The sequence below is a fragment of the Nicotiana tabacum genome, chromosome 24 (assembly GCF_000715075.1).
Source record: "Nicotiana tabacum cultivar K326 chromosome 24, ASM71507v2, whole genome shotgun sequence".
Lineage (NCBI taxonomy): Eukaryota > Viridiplantae > Streptophyta > Magnoliopsida > Solanales > Solanaceae > Nicotiana > Nicotiana tabacum.
Window position 1 is genome coordinate 36,000,453 of NC_134103.1, and position 12,994 is coordinate 36,013,446.

A 12,994-nucleotide genomic window follows, 5' to 3' on the forward strand; every position below is an offset into this window, starting at 1 on the left:
ACTCTGCAGGGGATAACCCACCTGCTTAGTCTCAAATTGGTATCTTGTTATACCCTTTCGCAGTCACAATTACTATGCAATCACTTAGTCTATCTGAGTCCAACTCATTAACCAGACATGAGAATTTAATTTGTCCCAAAATTTAACAACGTGAAAGATCCTTCAAAACATTCATACTCGAGACTGTACGTCACATCAAAATAAAAATCAAGCACCCAATGGTCCCTCCTTTAAATTTCAAGGAAACAATTCTCGCCACATTTAAATCGTCTTAACACATCCCGCAGTTACATCATACTCATCACAGAGCCATTCCACCGCCCATCGAGCCACAAATTCCACTAGTAGGAGCATTACCGGACGTATGAGTCCAAATGTACAAGTTACAACTAAAGAAACTGGGCCTAAGCTGCAGTCTAAACCTGGCCTCAAGTCTTCCAGACTTGCCCATCACCAAAACACAGAATACACATCTCGAACCTTATCCCTAGAATCACAAGCCGACGATGCACAACTAACACCGAGAGCTCATATGCGCATACGAAATGCATGGAAGGAATCCAAAGAGTTATGTTTCAAGTTGCATTAATTCTGCATGATAGAATCCAAGAAAGTGAAATTTTCCTAAGGGTTCGGCAGCCTCTCAAAGATAAGTACAGACGTTTCTGTACTGATCCGCAAGACTCTACTAAACCTGCTCATGACTCATGAGACCTATGTAACCTAGGGCTCTGATACCAACTTGTCACGACCCAAAATCTCACTTATCGTGATGGCGCCTATCTCAATACTAGGTAAGCCGAAAATCTCAATAAACCACCATATCTTAGTTTGAAAATATAATAATTAAATTCAGCGAAAGAAATCTCATAATTACAAATATAACACTCCCAAAATCACGGAGTACATGAGCATCTAATATGAATATAATGCCTGATTGATAAAAACTACTATCTGAAAGTATAGAACAGTACAATAACTGAAGGAAAGAGAGAAAAGGTCAGCAGATGGCAGGCAACTACCTTGATAGTCTCCTACTGGTAACACACTGAGGTCTAACAACCACCGTCTCTGGAAGCACCTGGATTTGAACACAAGGTGCAGAGTGTAGTATGAGTACAACCAACTCAATAAGTAACAACACTAACCTTTGGGCTGAAAGTAGTGACGAGCTCCGCAGGTATAGTCCAGTATAAATAATGGTATAGAAATATAAGCATGCTTTCCATTTCAATAGTTAAACTCAGTACAAGTGAAACAGATCAATACTGTATGATATGAGGAATATGACGTCTCAGTAGAAAGACCTCGTGTATTACTGGTCACAAATCATTCGGTCACACGGCCCGGAGATATTCTATGCCGTATATATATATATACACACATACACACACACACACACACACACACACACACACACACACACACACACACACACACACACACATCGACTGACACTTAGTCACTCAATAACCCATAAGGCCAATCCAGCCCTAGGAATTTTATCCCCAAATATAATTGATACCGACAAGATCCATGTCCAGGTAAATTTGTCACAATATAAAAAAGTAAGGCAAGTCCATGTCCTGGGAAAATCCATCCCGAATATATATAATCATCTACGCTTACTAGGGATGTTTACAGACTTCGGAGGCGCTCCTTCAGCCCAAGCGTGATATAAAGCCGATATGGCATACTGCGGCGTGCAGTCCGATCCCATAATAATAATAAAGCATATAAGGTCTGCTGCAGGCGGACAACCACGATCCATATAATAATAAAGCCTATAAGGCCTGCTGCAGGCGGGCAGCCCCGATCCAGAACAATAAAGCCTATAAGGCCTGCTGCGGCGTGCAATCCGATCCCATAATAATAATATATATAAAGCCAATATGGTATGCTGCGGCGCGCGGCTCGATCCCATAAATATCCTCACAATGGATGAATATGACTGAGTGTGAAATGTACATTTTTAAAACAATTAATTCAACAGTAACACGACCCCACGGGTCCCAAAATATTGGCACGGAGCCTAAACATGATCTTTAATAAGAGTCTCAGCTCATTTTCTCTAACACGTGGAACATGTTCAGATAATAACATAATTCATAAATTTTACAACTCCACGACATTTATTTAACTCACAATTTCTATAGTGCACGCCCACACGCTCGTCACCTAGCATGTGTGTCACCTCCAACAATTGATATAACATAATATTCGAGGATTCATACTCTTAGAACCAAGTTTAGAAGTGTTACTTACCTCAAACCGTGTAATTTCTTACTCCGCTATGCCCTTGCCTCGTGAATTGGCCTCTAACCGCCTCGAATCTAGCCACAAATAATCCGATTCAGTCAATAAATATTATTGGAATTAATTTCATATGAAAATATAAATTTTCCAACAAAATCCGAAATTTAACTCAAAAATCGTCCGTGGGGCCCACTTCTCTGAACCCGACAAAAGTTATAAAATCCGAAAGCTCATTCAACCACGAGTTTACCCATACCAATTTTACCAAATTTTGACATCAACTCGACCCTCAAATCTTCAAATTAAACCAAGAGGATTTTCTAAAATGTCCAAATTAATTCACCCATTAAACGTTAAAAACAATCATGGATTCGGGTAATTTGACCAATAATGAGTTAAGAACACTTACCCCGTTGTTTTTCTTGAAAATCTCTCAAAAATTGCCTCTTCTCGCGCTCAAATCTGTCAAAAATGGAAAATGGGACGAAGTCCCATTTTCAGAACATAAATTTGATGCCCAGTCATTTACCCTATTTGATCGCGAAGCACAAAATATTTCCAACCCTTTTTTACTCTATGCGATCACGCCCATTCTCCTGCGATCGCGAAAAATAAATTCCCCAACAGCCTTGTCCAACTTCTTCCAGACAGCCTCTAGTATAACGGTCATAACTCTTCGTACACAACTCCAAATGACAAATCGTTTATATTTCAGAAATCTAGACACAAAGGGCTACAACTTTTATTTTTGGATAATCTCCGAATTCCTTATAGATTACTGAGATATAAGTGCAGTAGAAAATTCCCTCTACGCGATCGCAAAAGGCCTTGCGCGATCGCGATTCACTGGCCATTTTTTCCTATTTTGTGCTTCACGATCGCGGCCAATTCCACGCGATCGCATAACACACTTCTGTGGCCAAAAATCAGCAGCTTTAAATGGCCTAGAAATGGTCCGAAACTCACCCAAATCAAACCCAAGGCCCCCGGGACCCCGTCCAATCATACCAACCAGTCTCAATACATAACACGAACCTGCTCGAGGTCTCAAATCACATCAAACAATATCAAAACCACGAATCATATCCCAATTCAAGCGAGGTCATAAATGAACCTTGAAATTTTAAATTTGAACCTTGAAATTTTAAATGAACCTTGAAATTTTAAATTTCTACAAACGGCGCCGGAACCTGTCAAATCAAGTCCGATTGACCACAAATTTTGGACACAAGTCATAAATGACATAACAGACCTATTAAAATTTTCAGAATCGGATTCCGACCCCGACATCTAAAAGTCAACCCCCCGGTCAACTTTCTGCATTTAAAGTCTAATTTCACTACGGACCTCCAAATAACTTTCCGGACACGCTCCTAAGTCCAAAATTACCATACGGAGCTATTAGAATCACCAGAATTTAAATCCGGGGTCGTTTACACATAAGTCGACATCCTGTCAACTTTTCCAATTTAAGTTTTTAATTATGAGATTAAGTGTCTCATTTCACTCCAAAATCCTTTCGGACCCGAACCAACAAACCCGATAAGTCATAAATCAATTGTAAGGCATAAATTGAGCAGTAAATAGGGGAACGAGGTTGTAATATTCAAAACGACTGATCTGGTCGTTACAGTCGAACCTCTGACCTCCTCGATAAAATAAGAAGTATAAACCATAAATCATTGGGACAGATGATGATTTGCAATGGAAAAAGCAACAACCATTTTATTTTACATCTTTTAAATGCTCAATTCAGAAAAATTCCATCCTTGAATTTGTAATTTTTCTTTGTGCCGGTTTGTTGCTGTTGTACTCGGCATTTCATTTTCGTCATCTCCCCAAACTCCTTAGGGTCATCGGTCATTAATTAATTATGACATTACTTACTAAAAGTTTTGTGTATGCCCTTGGTGCTAACAATAAAGATATGAATAAATCAGATTATCAAAAGTATATGAAAATATAATATTGAACGTTTTTCTACCTTGTCTCTTCCACAGGCATAACCGTACCTATACAAGGAGAAAATTACATTATTATGGTATCAAGAGCTTAAAGATCTTTGCCTCTTCACTGTCAGAATAGCAAATTAGTGAAAGTACTTTCTGGATAAAATTACAGAAAAATACACTCCATAAGTTGGCCTTGCAGTATTTTAGCCCACTTATAAGTTTGCAAATGTATAGCCAAATATCAATAAGCTTAGATCTGATTTTTTTTTTTCGTTTAGTGAAACATCCATGAGTTTTCATTCTCCTTTTTCCCCAAGTTTCTACAAACCTATCATAGCTACAAAAATACAAAAACATACGCGAGAAATCTAAAATTCCATCTCCATTAATGCTAATCTTGTTAAATTTCGAATATGATTTTGTGAGAAATTTAGAGTGGATATTATTTGAACTTATTAGAAATAGTTTAAGTAGGCTGTATACAAAGTTTGAAGTTGTTTGATGGAGATTTGGACAAGTTAATATTAGAAGGAGGAAGTATTATTACTCAGTTACATCAATAATACGGACTGTTTTGAGTGTGTACCAAACATTGGCAACCCCTACTCACCCTTGTCGAATTCCAAAAGAGTATAATAAAAAAATTCATAAATGTAATCTCTTTTCATTTAAATATCAGAATTTTCAACATGTCAGGAACATAGGTCAACATTATTTTTACATCATAGAAAGAATTTTGTCTAATAGGTACTCCTCCAGAATTCCCTTTCCTTAATACTTTCAGCATCTTTTCTTGCTGACCATCTCCTTTTTATAATTAGAGGCAAAGAATCAAGATTTAATAGTTACAAATAAATTAATTAGAAATGCACTCTGGTGGTAGAATGTTGTATTTATTAGTATCTTGACAATATGAGTAGAACATGTGCTTTCTATTTGTCCAATCTAGCCCTGTCATCTGCTGTTGTGATAACTTCATAAATTCTTCTCCATCAACAGGATCCAAACTTGAAGTACTTCAATCACATGTAGAAGTTGCTGAAGTATTTTGTTGCCTTACACATCCTTCTAATTCTACGTCTTTCATTGATGTTACAAATGGTGCATATTGGTAGTTTACAGGGTATTTTCCTCCATGAGTTTCCCATGCTGATCCGTCCCATATTGTTTCTATAATTGACATTGGCTTTGATGGGTAAACAGAAGAGATAGCAGTGTTATGAACTACATCTCTTATTGACACATTGTCCACAAGAAATCTGCATTATATTTACAACAAACTGTGAAACTTTTTACCACAAAAAAGATACTAATAAATATAGAAACTAAGATATATTTTTCCAATAGTTAGGGGCAGAGGGGTAGTTAAGATTGATATTTGTGAGTTTTGAACTTGTTATCTAAGCTATAACTGGATCCCATCAGAAGTTCCATTTTGATAAAAAGATTCAACATTTGTAGCTAAAAATATGCGTTGAATTAACCTCATGAAAAAACTATTGAATAATAAGGATTTTTTACAGATGGTAATTAGGGTAATAGGTGAAAAATCCTCTTGTTGTACCTCAAGGGGAGTTGAATTTTTGGACCTAACATAAAATTTAAAAATAAATTCTTGTTTAGTGGGTGGCCGATTAAAGCTAAAGTAAAGAATAGTAGTCACTTTGTTTATTTTATATGCCACCTTTTCTTTTTAGTTTGTTCCAACAAAAGAATAATATAAAGCTGCTTTATATTTTGCAATTCTTTAAATGTCACGACCCGAAATCTCACCAGTCGTGATGACGTCTATCTCAATACTAGGCAAGCCGACAACATCAATAACCCACAATTTCTTTTAAATACAAAAAACATAATAACTAAGTTTAAGATATAATCCCACAAATACTGGATATAAATATACTCCCAAACCCCGGTGTCACTGAGTACATGAGCATATATATTACAAGTTTGGACAATATGATCTATAATAGTCTGAGACCAAATACAGTAAACAAGGAGATAGGGAAGGAGAGACAAGGTCTACGAAATATGGCAGATACCTCTGAATCTCCGAAAAATCAACTGTGCGAAAGAATCAATACCCACTATGTTCGGGATCACCTGGATCTAACACAAAGTGCAGGATGTAGTATGAGTACAACCAACTCAGTAAGTAACAATAATAAATAAGAACTGAAAGTAGTGACGAGCTTCACAGCTAAGTCCAAATACAATAATTTTTAACATAAAGGGGTAGGCATGATCTCAAGTTCAACATTTAAAATTTCACAGTAATTTCATATCAACTTCGACTGAAACAAAAGATAATGTCTTTCAAAAATTTCCAAAACAGGTATATGACAGCTGAAATGCAGCAATAATGAAATCAATGCATCCTCTCATAGTAACAGTCACTCAGTCTTCCTATTCACTCCAACCTCACAGTCACTCATTCCTCACAGTAACTCATTCCTCTCAATCACTCAGCACTCGGCACTCGCACTCAGTAGGTACCTGCGCTCATTGGGAGTGTGTACAGACTCCGGAGGGGCTCCTTCAGCCCAAGCGCTATAACAAGCCAATCATGGCATAAATCAATGAAACATGTTGCGACATGCAGCTCGATCCCATAAATATCCTCACAATTAGGCCCTAGGCCTCACTCAGTCATCAACCTCTCCAGTCCCTCGGGCTCTCAGAAACCATGATAAGCAGGCCAATAACAATGATATGATGCATCAATAATGAATAACAGAGACTGAGATCTAATATGCGAGTAAAAATTGTGACTGAATATGAAATAATAATTTAGAAGATAATTCAACATGTACACGATCTCTATGGATCCCAATAATGTCAAAACATAGTTTAAACATGATTTATAGATTAATTTCTCTAAATACATGGAAAAATGCACGGATGTCAACAGATTATTCAACCACATAGTTTCATGGAATTGACCAAGTCACAATTCCAACGGTGCATGCCCACACGCCCGTCACCTAGCATATGCGTCACCTCATAACTAGTCACATAACAAATAATCTGGGATTTCATACCTTCAGGACCAAATTTAGAACTGTTACTTACCTCAAACCGTGTAATTCTTTATTCTGTAATGCCTTTGCCTCTCGAATCAGCCTCCAAACGCCTCGAATCTAGCCACAAATAATCCAATTCAGTCAATAAAAATTATAGGAATTAATTCCATATGAAAATGTAAATTTTCCATCAAATCCAAAATTTCACTCAAAAATTGCCTGTGGGGCCTACATCTCGAAACCCGACAAAAGTTATAAAATATGAACGCCATTTCAACCACGAGTCCAACCATATCAAAATTATTAAATTCTGACATCAATTCGACCCTCAAATCTTTAATTTAAACCAAGAGGGTTTTCTAAATCTTCCAACTTAAATCACCAATTAAATGTTAAAAAGAACCATGGATTCGGGTAATTTTACCAAAATTGAGTTAAGAACACTTACCCCAATATTTTCCTTGAAAAATCTCCTGAAACTCGTCTCACCCGAGCTCTTAAAATCCAAAAATAGGTAAAAATAGCCAACCCCCTAATTTATATGTTCTATCCAGGGCTTTTCGTACCTCCAGCTAACTTAGCCATTTCTGCGGTCGAGCAGTCGCTTCTGCGACCTCGTCCTCAACCCATGTCTAGTCGCTTCTGCGACCTCGGCCTCAAAACATGCCTGGTCTCTTCTTCAGACCATCTGCTAGCTTTTGTGACCTCAACCTCAACCCATGCCTGGTCGCTTCTTCAGACCATCTGCTCGCTTCTGCGACCTCGGCCTCAACCCATGCCTGGTCGCGACCTCGGACCATCTGCTCGCTTCTGCGACCTCGGCCTCAACCCATGCCTGGTCACTTTTTCGAACCATCTGCTCGATTCTGTGACCTCGGCCTCAACCCATGTCTGATCGCAACTGTCACGACCCAAAATACATTAAAGGTCGTGATAGCGCCAGACACCGCTGTCAGGCAAGCCAAAAATAAATACTAACTTGATTCTCATTTTAATATTTTTGAAATCATATTCCCTTCAATTAAATGGTGAAAGATGAAATTTATAAAATAAATAATAATATTTTTAACAATTCAAATACATAACAACCCATAATCATCCTAAAACTCGGTGTCACAAGTGCATAAACATTTACTAGGAATATAAAATAAAATACAACAATTGTCCGGAATACAAACTGGACAGGAAAAATGCAAGTACCCTGAAGGAGACTCTACCGGCTGCGGATCATAGTATAGAGTGCAGCTCACCTAAGTCCCCGCCATAACCGCGCCTCTGCGCCCACAAGGCCACTAGAAATATATGCACCTGCACAAAAACGTGCAGCAAGTGTAGCATGAGTACGTAAATCAACGCGTACCTAGTAAGTATCCCGCCTAACCCCGAAGAATTAGTGACGAGGGGTCGACTTCGACACTTACTAAGGGCCAACAATATGATAATATGAAATTCTAATCAAGCATGATATAAATAACAATAAAACTCAGAACAAGAAATAACTTAACAAATTCATCACCATATTTAAGAATCCAAATCACTTCCTTCATTTAAAATAAATAATCTTTCAACTAATGAATTTATACCAATTATAAAAGGGAATTCCACCGAGGATGTTCGGCCCGATCCAATATAAATATAAACTGTGCACTGCCGAGGGTCGAACGGTATGAACCATAGATGCATCTATTACCCCGCTCGCGGATCATACATGCGACGCGGTCAAATATAAAGTATCAATAAATCAGAACTCTTTCTTGATTCTTTTCAAAATAAAGACAATTAAACTTGAAGCTTTTAAATCCTTAAAATCCTCGACTTAGTTTTATTTGATATAATTAACAAATATAATCAAATAACGGTGTCCACAAAGCATGGTGTAAACCTAAAACTACCCGGACATAAACAGGGATAGTATCTATGTACGAACTCTCATCACTTCGTGCGTACGTGGCCCCCACAAATAACAACACATATTAATTAAGTTCACTTATGGGGTAAATTCCCTCTTACAAAGTTAGAAAGGAGACTTACCTCGCTCCAAAGTTCCATAATCGGCTCCAAATCCCTCTAACACCTCAAATCGATGCCCGTCTCTTCAAACTAGTCAATTAAGATGCAACCCAATCAAAATGTACTCTAATACTCATAATTAATCAATTTATAACAATTTTCAACTCCGCTCGAAAAGTCGATAAAATCACCCTCGGGCCCCCATACCCGGATTTCGAAAATTTTCAAAGATAAACCTTACCCATATCACCACAAACTCAAATATATAATTTATTCCAAGTTTCACGTCCAATTTCGTGGTCAAAATCCAAAAATATCCATTTTTAGGTTTCCTACCAAAATCCCAAATTTCTAAAACATTTCAAGCTTAAATCTTTGTACAAACCATGTATTTAACTTGCAATGGATGAAAATAACTTACCTTGGCATAGATGATGAAACTCTCTTCCAAGAGCTCCAAAAATCACCCATCCAAAAGAAAATGGAGGAAAATGGCCAAATCTCGTCTTGAAATGACACTGTCCAACCCGACTTCTCGCTTCTGCGATCCAACAGCCGCTCCTGTGAGCTATTCCCAGTTTAGAATCCCAAACAGACATCGATAACATTGAAATACACTTTAACCCAAATTTATGAAATTCTTTCAAAATGCCAACTTCCACAATAGGCGCCGAAACGTTTCTGGGTCATCCAAAACCCGATCCGGACACACGTCCATGTCCAAGATCATCATACAAACCTGTTAAAACCTTCAAATCCTGATTCTGAGGTCGTTTACTACAAAAATGGACACTTTAGTCAATTTCTCCAACTTAATAGTCCCGAAATTGGAATTTGTTTTTCTTTCAAAATCAACTCCGAACTTTCCAAAATTAAATTTCGACCACGCATACAAGTCATAATACCTGAAGTGAAGTTTCTCAGGGTCTCAAACTGTTGAATGACGCGCTAGAGCTCAAAACGACCGGTCAGGTCATTACAGCGACCTCGGACCATCTGCTTGCTTCTACGACCTCGGCCTCAACCCATGCATGGTCGCTTCTTCAGACCATCTACTCGCTTCTGCGACCTCGGCCTCAACCCATGCCTGGTCGCGACCTCAGACCATCTGCTCGCTTCTGTGACCTCGGCCTCAACCCATGACTAGTCGCGACCTCGGTCTCAACCCAAACTTGCGAGCTAAATTCTACAGGTGCAATTACACCTGAAGGCTAAAAATTCCAGCATCTATTTAAGTCCATAATTTCAATGTAGCCATTTGAAACTCACCCGAGGCCCCCGGGACCTCAACCAAATATACCAAAAAGTCCTAAAATAACATACGAACTTAGTCGAAACCTCAAATCACATCAAACAATGCTAAAACCATGAATCATACTCCAATATAAGCTTACTGAAACTAAGATTTTTTAACTTCTACATTCGATGCCGAAACCCATAAAATCAAGTCCGATTGACCTTAAATTTTGCAAACAAGTCATAAATGACATAACGGACCTATTCAAATTTTCAGAATCGGATTCCTACCCCGATATCAAAAAGTCAACTCCCCGGTCAAACTTCCAAATTTAAATTTCTATTTAGCCATTTCAAACCTAATTTAACTACGGGCTTTCAAATAACTTTTTGGACACGCTCCTAAGTCCAAAATTACCATACGGAGCTATTGGAATTATCAAAATTCTATTTCGGGGTCGTTTACGCATAAGTCAACATCCAGTCAATATTTTTAACTTAAGTTTTCATATTGGAGACTATGTATCTTAATTCCTTTCAAAACCATACTGGACTCGAACCAATTACCCCGACAAGTCATATAACAACTTTAAAGTATAATTTGAGTAGTAAATAAGGAAATATGGTTATAATACTCAAAACAATCGGCCGAACTCTTACATTAAACTTTTAATTTTCCTTAATAATATGCTTTTATAGACATAAATATGTTATGACATATTTAAGACTATAAATTATAAGAATAATTTTGGTATGCGTCAACAGTGGCGGAGCCAGGATTTTCTTTCAGAGTGTCAGAGTATATAAAAGCAAGCAGACAAAAAAATCGAAGGGAGTCAACACATAGAATATATGCATATAACTTTTTTTTACCTACCTATACAATATATTTTATCGTGAAGGGATGTTAGTTGTCACCCCTTGCTATAAGGTGGCTTCTCTACTGTGCGCCAAGATTATTTTTTTTAAACTCTATATCTAATTAAACAATATCATATAAAATGAAACGGAGGTAATAGTTAGATTATATCAACTAAGCTTACACTATGTGATGATTATTCCAGAGGATGCTGTAGTCATGAAAATCCAATGTTGGATCAAACCAGAGGTAAAACTTCTCTTCTTTCCCTGTGTGAACACTTCCATTTCCATAAAGACTAGTTTGTAGAACATAATCCCTTCTTTTATCATGCCCAAGCAACTCAAAGTCAATTCCATCATGGTTGTGTGGGAACACATCTGAATTAGACAACTGTAAATTGAAAAAGAAAAAAAAACATCTTGCCTTAGCCCTGATGATCAACGAAAAAGAAAATTCTTGATTTCTATATCGTACTCTACATAATGCATTTAGAGTTTAGTACTAGTACTGTATTAGTTATATGGAGATTAATTATAAGATGTGCATGAAAACTTACATAAAAGGCAATTACAACTCTAGATGTAAAATGAGCAGGCAATTTTAGAGCAGCATTGAAGAAACCATAGTAGTATTTGTCCTTAGAGATCAGCCCAGAACCTACGGACAAAAAGGAAATTGTTGTAAATACTTCAACAACTATATATAAACTTAAGGAAAAACATTTTTTGTATGATGAAGTTGTAGTGTACCTGAGGATTTATCTAAGATAAGATCAGCATTGGACCCATTTTTGTCATATGAACATTAGCACATCCAAAGAATACATTATAACCCTGGTTAAGCGATAATCAGCTGAAATGATCGGTTAATTTCTCGACTTCTGGAGGCTTATAGACTTGACCTCGACATGAATCGACAACTATCATGCAGAAAATTAAGAATTGTGATAATAGGAAGGTTTTATCACGTAGAAAGAATTCCATTTTTTTTGTTTAATTATGGAAATGTGGGGCAATATATGGGCTATTTATGGATTGAAAGATATTAAAGAAAACATTAAAACCTTGTGCTTAGTTGTTGCAAGCTGGATGTATCTTCCAAAAAAATCCAATTAAATAGTTAATATTAAGATACAATTGAGTAGGAATTGTGGACAATGATTAGAAAGTTCATGTGCGATATTGACATATTTAGAAAAGAATCCCCGTGGTCCAAATCAGTTCAAGTGGGATCCAAGCTTAATTACAGAAATGTTAGGTGATGTTAGGCCAAATTGCTATACTTTTAGCACATTAATCGCCCTATAATTTGTTGGTTTAGTAAGTTATTGTGCGACAATTATGCTAAATTGTATTGTTTTATGTGTTGGAACATCGAAATTAATCAGCATTAGCTCTATTTGATTTATAATAATATGTAACAGTAGTAAACTTGAATATACATCAAACAACGACTACAACACACGATTAAACCTGACAAGTATTAAAGAAATTTTGATTCTTCACTTAAAATTGATAGATAAGAGAATTAAACAACTCCTAAACTATAGAGAGTTAGTGTTTTGTAAGAAAAGGATAAATACTAGAGACTCTTGGCCATAATATTCAGCAAATTACTAACACTTCACAGTATGTCACGACCCAAAATTTCACCTA

General features: G+C 37.0%; 1 pseudogene; it reads right to left on the minus strand.

Moving 5' to 3' along the window:
* Positions 1 to 4,968: 4,968 nt before the first annotated feature.
* Positions 4,969 to 12,360, minus strand: LOC107788925 (putative xyloglucan endotransglucosylase/hydrolase protein 33; annotated as a pseudogene).
* Between the last annotated feature and the right edge of the window lie 634 nt (positions 12,361 to 12,994).